The sequence below is a fragment of the Oreochromis niloticus genome, linkage group LG7, assembly GCF_001858045.2.
Source record: "Oreochromis niloticus isolate F11D_XX linkage group LG7, O_niloticus_UMD_NMBU, whole genome shotgun sequence".
NCBI classification, from domain to species: Eukaryota; Metazoa; Chordata; class Actinopteri; order Cichliformes; family Cichlidae; genus Oreochromis; species Oreochromis niloticus.
The window spans coordinates 25,534,186-25,547,907 of record NC_031972.2 but is presented as its reverse complement, the minus strand read 5'-3'; the positions used below and the strand labels follow the sequence as shown (position 1 = coordinate 25,547,907).

Here is a 13,722-nt window from a genome sequence, read left to right as displayed (position 1 = left end):
CACTTTCGCATTCACTTTTTGTTTTTTGTTATTTTTACACAGTGTTCTGAATGATGAACAATGGTCTACAGCCAATCTTGTGTATTATTATACAAACTTTGGTTGTAAGATTCAGATAAGCATTTAATAAATGCTAAATATTTTATATGAGAGTAAGAAAGAAAAGTATATCTTTATGTCCACCTTTCTCTGTTAATGCCCTACCTGGCCCCCTGGCAAAAGCTTTGCTAGATCCGCCCCTGCACAGTTACCAGCTGTCAGCTACACAAAAAAAGGAGCTTGGTGTTTACAGGGAGTGCAGAATTATTAGGCAAATGAGTATTTTGTCCACATCATCCTCTTCATGCATGTTGTCTTACTCCAAGCTGTATAGGCTCGAAAGCCTACTACCAATTAAGCATATTAGGTGATGTGCATCTCTGTAATGAGAAGGGGTGTGGTCTAATGACATCAACACCCTATATCAGGTGTGCATAATTATTAGGCAACCTCCTTTCCTTTGGCAAAATGGGTCAAAAGAAGGACTTGACAGGCTCAGAAAAGTCAAAAATAGTGAGATATCTTGCAGAGGGATGCAGCAGTCTTAAAATTGCAAAGCTTCTGAAGCGTGACCATCGAACAATCAAGCGTTTCATTCAAAATAGTCAACAGGGTCGCAAGAAGCGTGTGGAAAAACCAAGGCGCAAAATAACTGCCCATGAACTGAGAAAAGTCAAGCGTGCAGCTGCCAAGATGCCACTTGCCACCAGTTTGGCCATATTTCAGAGCTGCAACATCACTGGAGTGCCCAAAAGCACAAGGTGTGCAATACTCAGAGACACGGCCAAGGTAAGAAAGGCTGAAAGACGACCACCACTGAACAAGACACACAAGCTGAAACGTCAAGACTGGGCCAAGAAATATCTCAAGACTGATTTTTCTAAGGTTTTATGGACTGATGAAATGAGAGTGAGTCTTGATGGGCCAGATGGATGGGCCAGATGGATGGGCCCGTGGCTGGATTGGTAAAGGGCAGAGAGCTCCAGTCCGACTCAGACGCCAGCAAGGTGGAGGTGGAGTACTGGTTTGGGCCGGTATCATCAAAGATGAGCTTGTGGGGCCTTTTCGGGTTGAGGATGGAGTCAAGCTCAACTCCCAGTCCTACTGCCAGTTTCTGGAAGACACCTTCTTCAAGCAGTGGTACAGGAAGAAGTCTGCATCCTTCAAGAAAAACATGATTTTCATGCAGGACAATGCTCCATCACACGCGTCCAAGTACTCCACAGCGTGGCTGGCAAGAAAGGGTATAAAAGAAGAAAAACTAATGACATGGCCTCCTTGTTCACCTGATCTGAACCCATTGAGAACCTGTGGTCCATCATCAAATGTGAGATTTACAAGGAGGGAAAACAGTACACCTCTCTGAACAGTGTCTGGGAGGCTGTGGTTGCTGCTGCACGCAATGTTGATGGTGAACAGATCAAAACACTGACAGAATCCATGGATGGCAGGCTTTTGAGTGTCCTTGCAAAGAAAGGTGGCTATATTGGTCGCTGATTTGATTTGGTTTTGTTTTTGAATGTCAGAAATGTATATTTGTGAATGTGGAGATGTTATATTGGTTTCACTGGTAAAAATAAATAATTGAAATGGGTATATATTTGTTTTTTGTTAAGTTGCCTAATAATTATGCACAGTAATAGTCACCTGCACACACAGATATCCCCCTAAAATAGCTAAAACTAAAAACTACTTCCAAAAACATTCAGCTTTGGTATTAATGAGTTTTTTGGGTTCATTGAGAACATGGTTGTTGTTCAATAATAAAATTATTCCTCAAAAATACAACTTGCCTAATAATTCTGCACTCCCTGTATTTGTCTCTCAAAAATAGTTCATAACTTCCCTTCAACTTATTCATGTCACCTAAAGGGTAAACCTGTTTCTCCATCACCAGTTCAGCTCTGATGATTCAGTAAGGACATCTGCCGTTTTTACAGCTGTAGCTCCAGCAAACATCAGCTGATACCAGAAATTAAAAGCAAATGAATTCTAACAACAGCTGATCAAGCTTAAAGGTGCTGCTGTTGTTTTGCGCGATAAACAAACAAGAGAGAAACGCCGATCATTGATCAGTTTCATGACTGAAGTTTCAACAGGCGAGAGAATGACAGGGGAGGCTGTCATAAAGTTCACCATGCGCACACAGCTGTATAGAAACTCTGTCGTGCTAGCTAGAACGCAGTACGAGTTATTGTAAGTGATTGAAAAAGTCAGCACAACGAAAATAAACTACACCTAAACTCGGTTTATATCTGACCGAAATAGAGTGCAGTTCATAACAACTTACCTGAAATTCAGTTCACCTCACGCTCCTGCCTTCGCTTTCCCTGATCCATGATTGACCACCGCGTTAGCAATCGCCTGCCCGGCCTCGTATGTCTCGTTGGCGGCATGTCCTTTCTGTCACACACCGGTGGATAGCTGCCCTCTGTTGTAGCTCCACCACCAAACAACTCAGTTATTTTTTCCACATCGACCAGCATCATCGGCCCATATAAACGAAAAATAAGTCCAGCTAAGACACAGACCCTTGCTGAGCGATCGGGCGATTAAACAAATTTTAGCCACCTCACTATCAGCCAAGCCTGGGTGGTTTTTCACGAAGGGTCGCTAGCCGCGCTAGCTAGCTAAGCTAGCGGCGCTAGCTAGCTAGCCAGCCGGCTATCAGCAACACGTAAGAGAACTGTTGCTAAATAAACTACACCTAAACTCGGTTTATATCTGACCCAAATAGAGTGCAGGTCATAACTTCTTACCTGAAATTCAGTTCACCTCACGCTCCTGCCTTCGCTTTCCCTGATCCATGATTGACCTCCGCGTTAGCAAACACCGGACGATCGGCGGTAGCCTCACCGCCTTGTATGTCTCGTTCGCGGCATGTCCTTTCTGTCACACACCGGTGGATAGCTGCCCTCTGTTGTAGCTCCACCACCAAACAACTCAGTTATTTTTCCACATCGACCAGCATCATCGGCCCACATAAACGAAAAATAAGTCCAGCTAAGACACAGACCCTTGCCGAGCGATCGGGCGATTAAACAAATTTTAGCCACCTCACTATCAGCCAAGCCTGGGTGGTTTTTCACGAAGGGGCGCTAGCTAGCTAAGCTAGCGGCGCTAGCTAGCTAGCCGGCTATCAGCAACACTTAAAAGAATTGTCGCTAATATGGGATGTCTTGATAAAACGAGCAGATATTTGAAGTTTACACACCTACATTCTCGCCTGAAAATATCTTAAAAGTGTATTTTGTGACCTAGAAACACGAATAAAAGACATATAAAACGAAGTGGTGTCCGCCATTGTTTGACTCGGTAGAGGCATGCTATGAATTGTGGGATATGTAGTTTTCACCAAGCATGGCACCCTTTAGGCCGTACTACTCCCGGTATACCACTAGAGAGAGCCAACCCACCACAAATGAAGTCTGTTTCTATGGTGCCAAAAGCAGAATCTTTCTCAGGAGCCTAGAAATTGGCCTAAATTTGCACTAAAATCTAAATATTTCAAAAACTATAAAAGTTATGAACACCAAAAGTCACACCATACTAGCCCAGCTCCAGCCGCACAAAATGATGTAACATATGTACCCTATTGTCAAAACTGTTTGGCAGAGGAGCGCGGGAAAATTTTCACTAAAATATTAATATTTAAAAACTATAATAGTCATAAACACCAAAAGTCATAGCACACCATTCCAGATCCAGCCGCACAAATGAGGTAACATATATGAAGCTTTTCTCAAAACTGCGGGGCGTGATACGTGCCGAAATTTAGGCGGAAGATGGAGAATAATAATAATAATAATAATAATAAGAATAATAAATCCGACGAATAGTAATATGTGTGCCTCTTTCCATAGGCACACATAATGAGAAGCACTCGAGCACAGCAGAGAGCAAAAGCAGCTCAATTCACCAGTCAATAAAAAGAGAAACAAACTATCTGCACATAACTAAAAAAAAATAACAAGAGGAGAAATATTGCAGCACCAGAAGAAACAAGTTGGAAAGTTCTGCGTGGTACTGCATGCTGGTAGGTGTGAAGACCTTTGAACGCTGACAAGCTGACACGCCTGCTGTGGTCTTTCGAGTTGTTCCAAAACCGGGAAATGAGGCGCACGTTTACGGTTTAATGCATGGAGTTTTTTTGTTGTTGTTTTTTTGGTATGCCAACAAGCTGGTTCAGCAAGACGGGAGAGCAGTTCAGCATTTTCTTCCTCTCTGTCACTCGCTCGATGACGGGCATGCACGCACACGCATAGACACACTCGCGTAATAGGACACATATACACACAAAACAGGAGGTATATGTATGTAAGGAAGTAGCCAGTTAACCTCAGTGATGAAACTTTGATCACTTACTTTTGGTTCCCTAAAACTATGCCCCGTGAAGGCTAAAGGTGCATTAAAAAAAGGAAGTAGTTAAATGACATAGAAATTTGGTTTTTTTTTTAAAATGCATTTGACACTTCAGGAAGACTTACCCCAAAAACCGCAGAAGAAGAGTTTGATAAAATATTACAGCTAAACAATTGAGACCTTTGTGCCAACGGTATAGCCTACATATCTTAAAGTCAAGTGCGGAAGTGGGCTATCAGACACCTGCTATAAAAGATGAACTGCAGTCGACCGACACCATCTGGCTTCATTGTCTTATTCTTCAAAGAACGGTTCATTTTTGACACTCAAACATGTCTGACTGAAAACGTAACACGCTCAGTAACAGTATCATTAAGAAAGTTTATCGTGTACGTAGTTCCTCTTCTTACTTTTTTGACAAGGAAAAGCGAAAGCAAAATAAAAAGAAAAAAAAGAAATTATTTAATGCCAGTTAACTTAACCACAACCAACCGACAGGGAGAGATAAATTGTTCAAACTCCTGCTACTAGATTCTCAACTCTGCCTGAACGGCGCGCCGTAGAAAGGCATCAGAAAACATCAAGAAAATACTTACGAGGTTGGCAAATGGGCTGCTGGGAGTCCGTCAATGACTCAAAAAAACCCCACAAAAAACCCACAAAAATATATATCCGAGCAAAGACAAAACAAACCCGATAAACAAAGCTCAGTCCAACACGTGAGCGAGACGAGCTGAGCTGTCACCGTCCACTCGCGACGAAGAGCATAAAAAAAAATCACGAGCGCCTTGACAACCTGGGCAGCGAGCGAGCGCGAGCCCGGAGCCGCCTGCTGGTCTATCCCGCCTCGCAAGACACGAGAGCGGAGCCAAAGAGAGGGAGAAATCTCCGGAGATGAATGGCGGGAGTGCGCAGGCGCAGGCGAGGGGGGGGTCGACTCATTCCGCTGGAGTCGGGGTGTGAAGAAGGCAAGTGCAGAAGTGCCGCATGTATGTAATCTATAGCCTACTACTAGCTCTCCGTACCAGGAAGGGATTTTCGAGGGAAAAAAAATACGTGACAGCGTAAACAGCCGCTGATATATGGCGATAAACCTATTCTTCAACCCATAAGCAGACACACATAGCTTATACATGCATATACACACACAAAGAGAAAAAGACAAGATACGAGCTTTTTCATTAATGTATAGCCTGTGCAGCTAATGACATTACTTTGAGAGGTCAGGCAAGAATTCACCGCAGATTCATTTATATTTACTTAATCTAATATATGTGATATCTAATCTGAGGCTTGTAAAAAAGAAAAGTCGATTGTGTCCATTAACACAATCAATTTGAAATAAAACAGAAAATCAGATGTAAGATGCTGAGTAAACAAGTCAGCATGAAAGAAAAAGTACGAGTGCTTGTTTAGTGATTTCTTTTTGTAGTTGAATGCACTAAACACGACTTTATTGCCAAAACAACAGAGTCAAAAAAAAAAAACTGAGCAAAGAAACTGATTTAAAAAGCATATGAGGAGCTGTAGCCTATCTTCTCCAGGGCTCCCTCTCCATCCACGAGAGGCATTAGCTACTCTCTCTCTCTCCCCCCCAGACAGTCTTATAAATAATTCAGCAATAAAAGCTTATGCCTCTGCTTGGCTGCATGCAGCACCAAAAAGCCTCTCACGCTCCCCGGTGCCACAGCGTCAGTCTATGCGGGCGTTACCAATTAAGCTAAAATAAATGTAGAAGCAAAATAAAGTTCAATCAACATTCTTGTTTCGCAAATGGCTGTGGAAGATCAGCCAGATCAGCCGGGGATTACGAGGCTGCTGTCAACTATCAATAGCCTCATGTGCCTGGAAGAGACAAGGGGGAGAGGGAAAAAGAGGAGCAGGAGGAGGAAGGGAGGGGGGGGGCTGAGTTTCAATGCGCAGACGGTGCAGGGCAACCGAGGATGCTGTTTGTCCTGTCCGCGGATCTGATCGGAGGAGAGCGGAGAGTCAACCCGCAAGCGACAACAAATGAATCCAAGACATCCCGTCCCAGAGCCGTGCATCTGAACTGCTTCATGCGGAGCTGGTGAGGGGAGATGGAGGGAGTGAAGGGGGAGTGTAAAGCCAGGACAAAAAGCAATTTACCTGCACACTGCTCCCGTTCAGCCTGCCGTTATTACTTCCCCACTCAGTGTGGCTTTCAGGGCTGCCGCTCACTCAGAGCTGCCCGCCGCTGAACGGGAATTTAGACGACGGGATTTGTTCACGTGGCCCCGTTCGGTGCTCCTAATTGGCGGAGCTCCTGGCGCTGCTGCTCCCTTCGCACCTGTGCAGCAAACGGTGCAGCCGAGAGCGGTTCAGGGAAGAGAGGCAGGTGCAGGAGAGGAGAGAGAGAAGGGAAGCAGACTGGCGTAAGGTACAACCTGTCTAATGCAACTCTTCCTCCTTTTTTTGTTTAATTCAGATAGATTCAATTTTATTTATATAGCGCCAAATCACAACAACAGCTTTATATTGTAAAGAAAATACACCAACAAACATGCAGAGAAAACCCTAACAACCAGACGACCCCCACTGAGCAAGCATTAGGCCATAATGGTCAGGCCAAAACTCCCTTTTAACAGGAAGAAAGCTGAATCAGAACCAGGCTTAGGATTGGGGTGTTGGGTGGAAGACAGGATAAAGAGACACTAAGTTTAATTAAACTTCCTGAATAAATCAGTCACATAACTAACAGCTGACGCATACTACAGACAAATATTTTAGGGTTTTTTTTAGCTTTCTTTTGCAATGTTGGCTCAATATGAGATATGAGATACATCTGTTAAACATCTGCACAGCAGAAGAATTTCCATGGCTGTCTTTTGAGCAACTTGGCCTTATCCACATCCATGAGCACATGAAATCCTAACAGGGCCACAGATAGTTAACAGTAGTGTATTTACAGCAATGCATGAGTGCATTTGATTTACAGTAATTGGTGCCTAGTGTAGCCCACAGGTGCTTCTGCCACATGCACAACAATGCACAACATATTTGCAATATGCTATGCATTAAATACTGTATTTCTGCTTGAGACTTCAAACGAGGCTGCAGCAAACCTCAGTATGTACAGCCAAACCTTTATTCCTTTAACACATGCACACAAAACACACGCGCACCATACACACGCCGTTATTCATCTACCTACCTAGGCCACAGAATAGTAGCAGTCAATGGTGCGGGGAGTATTTTTAGATCTTATGTGGGTTGCAGATGCTGCTGTACTCAACCGGGTCATAGCAAACAGAAATCTGTTTTCACTGTAACATTCAGTGCCTTTTGATTTCCTGTCAGATTTTCCCATCCCGTCAACATCTGCCTTGCCTTACATATTCTTCTTGTGCAAAGATCTGTATTGCCACTTTCACCTGAGCACACCTGTCTGAATGTGGTCATAAGTCGTAATCTGTTAAAAAAAAATCTGTAATTTTCAGTTTTCTTCACAGCTACTGGCAGATTGGCCTCCAGGCTGTTGGCAATAATGTACCTCTGTGTTTTCCCCCCACTCAGTTTTGGCCTGAATTAAAAGCATGTTGGGTTTTTTAGGGCAACGTAGGGCATTTATAATTGACTGTGATAAATCTGGCTTGGTTGCAGTTCCAACTGCAGATAATTCGCAGTGAATCATCTTACAAGCTTGTGTAAATCTTCAAGACATTTCAAAATTCAAGCCACTGAAGTCGGTTTTATAACACACCTTGATGTAGGTTGGAATAACTAGTTGTCACGGCATCCTTGAACACTACTCATGTTTCCAGACTGGAGGGGTTCCCTTGGTTTTTGGAGTCAGGGGGTGGAGAGTTATTATCTGGGAGAACAAAAGCTGAAGAGCAGAGAACGCAGCAGTCTTCGCCTCCTTGTGTTTCCGTCTATCCTTTCCTTCATCCGCCCCCATCATCTCTCCACCTCCCCACGCCCCCCACACATCACCACAAACGCCTGCCATCTGACACCCCTCTAAGGAGTTCTTTAGTTGTCTTCTAAACACACAGGCACACACAGACACACATATGAATTGCTGGTAGTGAAGATGAGCTCCTATGTTCTCAATCCAAGGCAGCAAACTGGGCCAAATGGCACAGAGAGAAACAGACGGAAGGACAGACAGAGAGACACTCTCTTTCAGTGCTTTAATCGAGCCTATGTGCACCTCAGAAAAGAGGGGAAAGATGAGAGGGACTTGGTGTTTGTGGACCATACAGTGAAGGTCACAGCATGTGTGCACAAACCGTTGGTCATTTGGTTCGATGCCACATGGCTGTCTGACCACAAGCTGGACACAGGGAGCTGTGTGTGTGCGCGAGGAGCCTTGCTGGGGCCGGACAGAACTTCGACGGGTAGCAGATGGTGGTGCCAGCGTGGGATGGACATGAGAGCAAGGTGGACTCACACACATGGATGAACACAGGCGGCCCTGCCTGTGGTTAGACAGCCAGTGTTGCCAGGAAGCGTTTCAATAAATGCTAATCTGACTATCATACTCCACCACCCTTTGTGATTGTTAACAAACATGTAGAGTTTTATCATTCCTGTGTGCTAATTACTTCTGATCATTATGCAGACCACACTTCTAATTTTTGCTTTCTAATTAAAAAAAGTTACCTCAGCGTATTACCGAAGAGATGACATGTCACCGTTAACAAAGAAATAATCAGCGTTGATAAAAGAAGGCTGTTTAATGCAGCACAATAGTCAGGCAGCCGGTAAGATGTCTGTGAAACCCTCATTTGTTTAAACATAGGATGAATTTCACAATTAAAACAAAACCCTTTTGTCAAAACTGATGCACATTATACACACAGACAAACTTATTTAAATCACAAACATACAGCTCCCCAGGCGCACACATATAAAAACATCTTCATGGGACTAAGGCTGAGCAGCTGTCTGGGACATCTCTATTGTTGGAGTGTGATGGATGAGATGGGAGATTTGAATGCAGAGCTGAAGACTATAGACCGAGAGGCAAATTTCCTCTGCCTATAACGTGTACCTTCATTACTGCAGTCAATGGAAAAAGATGTTTTTCCTTTTTCCATTTCTCCTAAGGTGAGGACAAAGGCTGTTAAATTAGGGTCACACAGAATGAGCAGATGATGACATGACACTTCGACAACACTGGTATTGTGTGAGGGAGATGGATTTATTTTGAGTTCATGTATTTAGGTGCTTCGGTGCGGTTGTTTCCTATATGCGTGCAAACATGTCTGGCTAACTTTGTGAGGCAGACATGTTTGACCTTCCCTCTCCACTTACAATGTTGTAATAATTGCAAACAACATGCATATCCTCAACCATAATCCTAATCCTAAACTTAACTCTGAAATTAAACCCCAAGTCTTAACCTCAAACTCTCAAAGCTCGTTGAAATAGTGTCAGCTAAAATGACTTTACTTTTCCAAAATGTCTACAACTCAGTGCTCACAAAAGAGGCCATGCAAATTCACCCACAGACACAAACACACAGTGTGGCTTGTGGGTAAAATAACGTGTGAACATCTGTTGCCAGTGCCAGACAGTGGTAAGGTGAGATCGTGCTCTTGCCCCCACCCGAAACCTCACACATACAACCAATAAAGACACACACACACACACAAACACACACGAATTCACCCCATCTCACACACACATACAGTAAAGCCTGTTATCCTGTGTGCAGGTCAAGCCTTTGGCTGTCAGATTTGATCTCAGTCTCTCTGTACTGGTGGTGACAGAATGACATACACGCTCATCAAAAGGGTTGATACTCTCCTTTGTTTGCCTTAATACTGCAGGACCTGCTCGCCCAAACAACAACCTGTGCAAAACACAAGTTTTCCATGCTGTAACTGGAATGGAATAGTCTTTTCACAAGTTTACTAAGAAATAAAACATGAGTAGGGTATAGTCACATTATTTTCTTGGCCCATGTGTCCACCTGTGTCAAGTTTGTATGTTAGGGTCTTTGTCTCTTGTTTCTTACATTCAGTTTTATTTCCCTTGTCGTGTCTTCTGTGATTAGCTTCACCTGTGTTCCCTACCTGTTACCTCTTTCCTCCGCCTGTATGTATTGACCCACTCTCCTCTTTTCCTTTGTCAAGTTATCCTACATACACTATATTGCCAAAAGTATTCACTCAGCCATCCAAATCATTTAATTCAGGTGCTCCAAGCACTTCCATGGCCACAAGTGTATAAAATCAAACACTTTGGCATGCAGACTGTTTCTGCAAACACTTGTTAACAAAAGTGTCACTCTCAGTGTTATGATCCAGGTGAGCATCTGGTGTTTTTTTGCTATCAGTCTGTGTCTTCCTGTGTCCACCTTGTGGGCGGAGCCCCGGCTTCTCACCTGTTCTGCACACCTGCCATCCATTAACAGCAATCATTGAGGCAATATGTACAGCCAGCACAGTCTGGGCCTCATTGCATTGTAGCTTTTTGTCTATACTCTGTACTTACCTTGATTTCCTTGTGCCTTCAGTTTCCCCGCCACTGCACCGCTTAACTCACCTTAACTTGGCTTAGTTTCCTGGACGCTGGTCACTTTGGCAAGATTCTCTGCATTGATTCAAACTGCCTCTTAAAAACTAAACGTCTCATCACTCTCACCAAACTGTCCTCCTGCCCGCCGTCACTCCTGAAAACACGAGATTGGAACCTCACTTGATCACAAACTTCTTGGACGCTCACCTGGCTACCCTCCCCAGAGCCCAAACCCGCAAATCCAGTATTCACCTATCACCACTCAGCATCTAATCACGCTGTCCCTCTGTTTTAGTGCATCCACATCAGAGACTCCTGCTATGTTCTCATGTCTTGTTATCTTGTATCTCTGTGCACGCAATAAAGTTTGTTATCTTGTCGCTTTTCGCATTTGGGCCCATCTCACGTGCTGGTCCCTGGGCTCCCTTGACACTTGGGAGCTCAGTGAATTCCAGCCCGGTACTGTGAAAGGATGCCACCTGTACAACAAGTCTAGTTGTGAAATTTCCTTGCTATTGAATATTACACAGTTAACTGTATGTGGTGTTATAACCGAGTAGAAGTGACTGGGAAGCACGATCTGGGAACAAAACCAACACAAGGATATCAGATCATCAGATTGGGAATGATAGCAATCAGCCACAAAGTGGTAGGCTATGTAAAATCACAAAACAGGAGTTGGGCTCTTCAATATCATGCCCTCAAGATTGCAGGGAATAATTTGGGGATGGCCTCTTCCTGTTCAAAAATGACTGCACACCAGTGCACAAAGCAAGGTCCATAAAGACCTGGATGAGCCAGTTTGGTATGGAAGAACTTGACTGGCCTGCACAGAGTCCTGTCCTCAACACCTTTGGGATGAATCAGACTGGAGACTTTCTCATCCAACATCAGTGTCTGACCTCACAAATGTACTTCTGGAAGAATGGTCAAAAAATCCCATAAACACATTCCTAAACCTTGTTGAAAGCTTTCCCAGAAGAGCTGAAGTTGTTTTACCTGAGAAGGGTGGGTCGACATCACATCAAACACAATGGACTAAGAATGGGATAGCACTCAAATTCATGTGAATTTTTTGAGTATTCATGTCAAGAATACTTTTGGCAATATTGTTTAGCTGTGTGCTGGCTAGTGGTTTCTAGATAACATGTCATGGTCCTGGGCCACGTTGGCCCAGTATTCTGTGTTTTTGTACTTTTGTTCTTTCATTATGCCATGATTCCTAGGTTCTGTTAAGATGTCCCTTATTTTGGTTACCCTCTGTGTGCTCCTCTGTGTGCTCCTCTGTGTATCTGTGAGCCCTCGTCTCCCCTCCTTGTGTTTTATTCCATGTTTTCCCCAGCCCGTTATGTCTGTGCTCTCTCCTCCTGTCTGAACCTCTGTACTTCCTGTTTTACCTCGTCAGCATCCGTCATGTTGTGTTCACTCCTGCCCTGTCTCGTTATGATTATCAGTGTCACCTGTGTTCCCCGTGTGCTCCCACTCCCCTCGTTAACTCTCTGTGTATTTAGGTCTGCGTCTCCCTCAGTTCTGTGTCGCGTTCTCCCTCATTCATGGCCGTGTGTTTCTCTGTGCATTAGTGTATTATTTCCCAGTGTAGTTCCTTATCAGTTTGCTTCACCGTTTTTCTGTCCAGCAATAAAGCTGTGTTTTGAGTTTATTCCTGCTTCCGTGAGCTTGCGTTTGGGTCCACTTCCTGCCTGCCACACAGCCGGTGTTCATGACAGAAGAACGCGACCCCGACATGGACCCAGCAGCTCACAATCCCTCCGCTGAGCTCCAGGAGGATCTAATCTATACAGTAGAGTATCACTGTCAGGAGTGGGCAGCGCTGCCAGGTGAGGAGTATCGGGAGACAATAGCCATCCGTTTACAGAGGATGGTGTCCGGACTCCCATGGCTGTTCGGCGCGCTACACCCCCACATCCAGGACTTCCTCATCTCCACCGTACGCATCCGCCCGGAGCAGCCGCTCCAGTATGAAGAGCCGGAGGACATTCAGCCCGGTCCGCTGGAGGATTCGCGGCCTGGCTCGTCTCCTCCCCTTCTCGGCGAAAACGGCGTTCACGCCGCCGTCGCTCCCGTACAGCCAAGCAGGCTGCACTCGTGGGAGAGAGTGACTGTGCTCCACACACTCAGCCCAAGCTTTCTAATCCCGGACTCCATGACTTATTCCCCACTGTGAGTAGCACTGTTCGGCCCTCAGGGCATATTGTGCAGCCTAACTCAGACAATTCTGCCATTTTGTGTTTGAACTCTAGAGACACTATACAGCGAGGAACCTCCGTGTCAGATAATTCACCTATTGCTCTCACTAGTAGTCTTTGTGTTTCTGAGGCCTCAGACTTTTGTAATGCTCGCAGTGTTTCCTCTGAGGTAGCTAGTATGAATATTTCACCTATAGAGTTAGCTGAACCTAAGACTGTTATTCCACACCAGACTCAGCTACATACTGCTACCAGCATTGTAGCCCCGCAGAGCTGTTTTAATCAGCCTGTACATTCAGAGGTCTCCCAGGCTGAGCTCAGCCACACACCACCACCATCATCAGCTCTAGATATAACCGTGCATGATGATCAGCACAAACCATCTGAGACTGAGTGTTCTCCAGGTGATGCTCCTTCTAGTGACTGTCTCATGTTCCAGCCTTTTTTGTCTTTAGACGTTTCTGATATTCCTCAGCCAACTTCTCAACCCGCCACTGCTCTCTCAGCTCTTCAAAGAGTTACTGTGAATGAGGCCTGTGTTTTTGAGCAAGCCAATTTAACGTCTACTCCTAGCATTCTGCCTGAGCCAGGTGACACAGAGACTATTAGCCATTCCTCTGCTATG

At 44.7% G+C, this 13,722-nt stretch overlaps 1 protein-coding gene and 1 long non-coding RNA gene across 4 annotated transcripts in view; one reads left to right on the top strand and one right to left on the bottom strand.

The window, feature by feature from the left end:
* strbp (spermatid perinuclear RNA binding protein) overlaps positions 1-6,648 on the bottom strand; it is a 92,882-nt gene extending 86,234 nt beyond the window's left edge. Inside the window, exon 1 of one of the 3 annotated variants that reach the window (XM_005451381.4) lies at positions 6,529-6,648. The gene's annotated coding sequence lies outside the window, so the exon portion shown is untranslated. Of the gene's footprint in view, positions 1-4,997; positions 5,272-6,528 lie in introns of those variants that run through there. The other 2 variants (XM_005451380.4, XM_005451382.4) reach the window with 2 other exon arrangements.
* Positions 6,649-6,752: 104 nt separating this feature from the next.
* Positions 6,753-12,550, top strand: LOC112847558 (uncharacterized). The gene is made up of 2 exons (XR_003221162.1): positions 6,753-6,799; positions 10,889-12,550. It is a non-coding gene; the product is annotated as an uncharacterized LOC112847558 (long non-coding RNA).
* The last annotated feature ends 1,172 nt before the right edge of the window (positions 12,551-13,722 follow it).